We start from the raw sequence: 2,380 nt of genomic DNA, 5'->3' as shown, positions 1-2,380 counted from the left end.
ATTTCCCATAATTGTCAAAAATTTTAGCCTAATGTAATTGTATAGATTGCTATGATAAATAAACAAACAAAAAAAAATATTTTGCGGCGCTCGTACGCTAAAACTTTTAATTTTACAAAATAAAGTTATAACATAAATTATGGATAGTTTTCTATAGTTTAATTTATTATATAACAACTTTGATTGTAAAAAGATTCAAAAAAGAGATGTTGTTAAAAACCTGTTTCTAGACGCTATTTTACCAATATGGCAGCGCGATCAGCAAAGATATGAAGATTTTCAAAATTTGAATATCATACCGAAAGATGATTAACAGTAATATATTCTGCAAAATTAACGTATAAAATGATGCTTACTCAATCTTGGTGAAAAATTTGATCTGTGCAAATCTCTTTTAAACGTGGAAAATATCTTCATTTAATTTGTTTTTATGGAATGACTAGCTTCTTCTTATAGTATGATTTGTTTGTAATGATATCATTGACTGTATGATATTATCACCAGTTCTACAACAATATCTAGTATCATAGAGCTAGAAATGGTTTTCATAATGGAGAATAGAGACCAATGGTATAAAATAAATGATTAATATATTTACATCATGCACTAAAATAAGATTAAGATTATAGTACACGAAATGCTAAAAATGTAATAAATAAAATTTAGTATGAATATAATAAAATATTAAAAAGAAATTATAACTAAGCACGTATGAAGGTTTGACCAATAATAAATTTCTACAATGCAATGAATGAGAACGCACTCTGTTCATATTCAGTTACGAGATACTACCAATAATAATAATATACAAAGTACTACAGACCACTTATACCGTACTAGTAATACTCACAATCAGACCAATTCCTGAGGCAGCACGTGGTGCTTTGGGCCCTAATTTGGGTTTAATTCATACAGACTCATGAGAAACTGTAAATAAAGTATTCAAATAAATATCAAATAATATAATAAAGAAATTGTTAGAATTCATCGTTAATGTTTGATTAACAATAATATTAATTTCTTCAATAGAGTCTAAGACGTTTCAAATAAAATATTCCGAATGATATTCAAAATCAATTTCTAACTAGCGGTGCATGGCATTGTGCTTTGGCAAATTGGTGGAACTTAGCCCATACAGTAGTTAAACACTCGCAAAATAAAAATAATCAATTATTAATTGAAATTTATCAATAAGTTATTACATTTGTTTCGAATTATTTTAAAATTATTGTTATAAATACTGTAAATTTCATTGTCTTATTTTACATATCTAATATGATATAAGTGCTTATATTAGTGCCACGACCGTTATTTGTGTCTCTGTTTATCTACAAAAACAAAAACAAAACTAGTTGGTATTAAAATTTTGCCTTAAGGCAAGTTACATGATCTTCCCGATATGTGTGAATAATCGACTTAATCAATATAAAATTAATTAAAAAATAATTTAATTTATGAGTGATTAAAAGTATTCCGAGTGCATTTATTACACATAATTGAAAACGAACGAACACTTAACGTAGAGTAATTTCTAAAAGCAAATCTTTAAAAATCAATAATTTATATAATTGAACCAGTTTTCGTAGGTCTTTAATGGTTAGGTATGTTCATTAAGACCATGTACTCTATGTTATACTAAGTAAATCGTCTAATTTTAATTTTAATAAACGTCAAAAAAACTACTCATTTTCTCAAACTTTGACGATGATTTTTAAAATTAAACTACTTGTCGTAAGGCCTTAATATTTCAGTAAGTTATATAAGACAATGATATATTTTACCAAAAAAAGTTCCATAAAAATTAGCTTAATTTTTTTTGTAATTGTCAAGTCATCATCAAAACGGCTCCGTGGATTTTCACCTAAAACTAATCAGTATCATTCGAACAGTTTTTGACATTTTAAAATCGATTTGGTAGTATGAGCTTAAATGTGTACGAAAAGTTCATCACTTTTTCCTAATTACAAAGAAACGGCTCGGCAGATCATCGTATAAAACTGACAAGCGATAATCCTCATCGAAATACATCTTTTAAATTTCTAATATCGGTTCAGGCGTTTAATTTTGACAAATTCCAACAAAACGATACTAATTTTTGAAAACATTAGCGATTTTTTTAAATTAAACGTCTTGTCATAGGGCCTAGGGTTTTTTAATTTTCAAAATCGATACAGAATTGCGGGCTAAAACGTGGACGAATTTTTTTTACTTTTCTGCTATTACATAGAAACAGCTTAGCTGATCGTCGCGCATTGATAAATGCTAGTCCTCATCGAGATACACTCCTACTTCTCCTTCGAAAAGTTAATGAGCACACACTGCTGACCCAAGCAATATGCTTTTTGAATCACTCTAATCGGATGCGCCGTTTTCTCAAAAA

Source organism: Ctenocephalides felis, unplaced genomic scaffold, assembly GCF_003426905.1.
Source record: "Ctenocephalides felis isolate EL2017-DRISC unplaced genomic scaffold, ASM342690v1 CF-g0.4_SCAFFOLD_03572, whole genome shotgun sequence".
NCBI classification, from domain to species: Eukaryota; Metazoa; Arthropoda; class Insecta; order Siphonaptera; family Pulicidae; genus Ctenocephalides; species Ctenocephalides felis.
The sequence above is the reverse complement of the archived record's forward strand: the minus strand, read 5'-3'. Positions refer to the sequence as shown.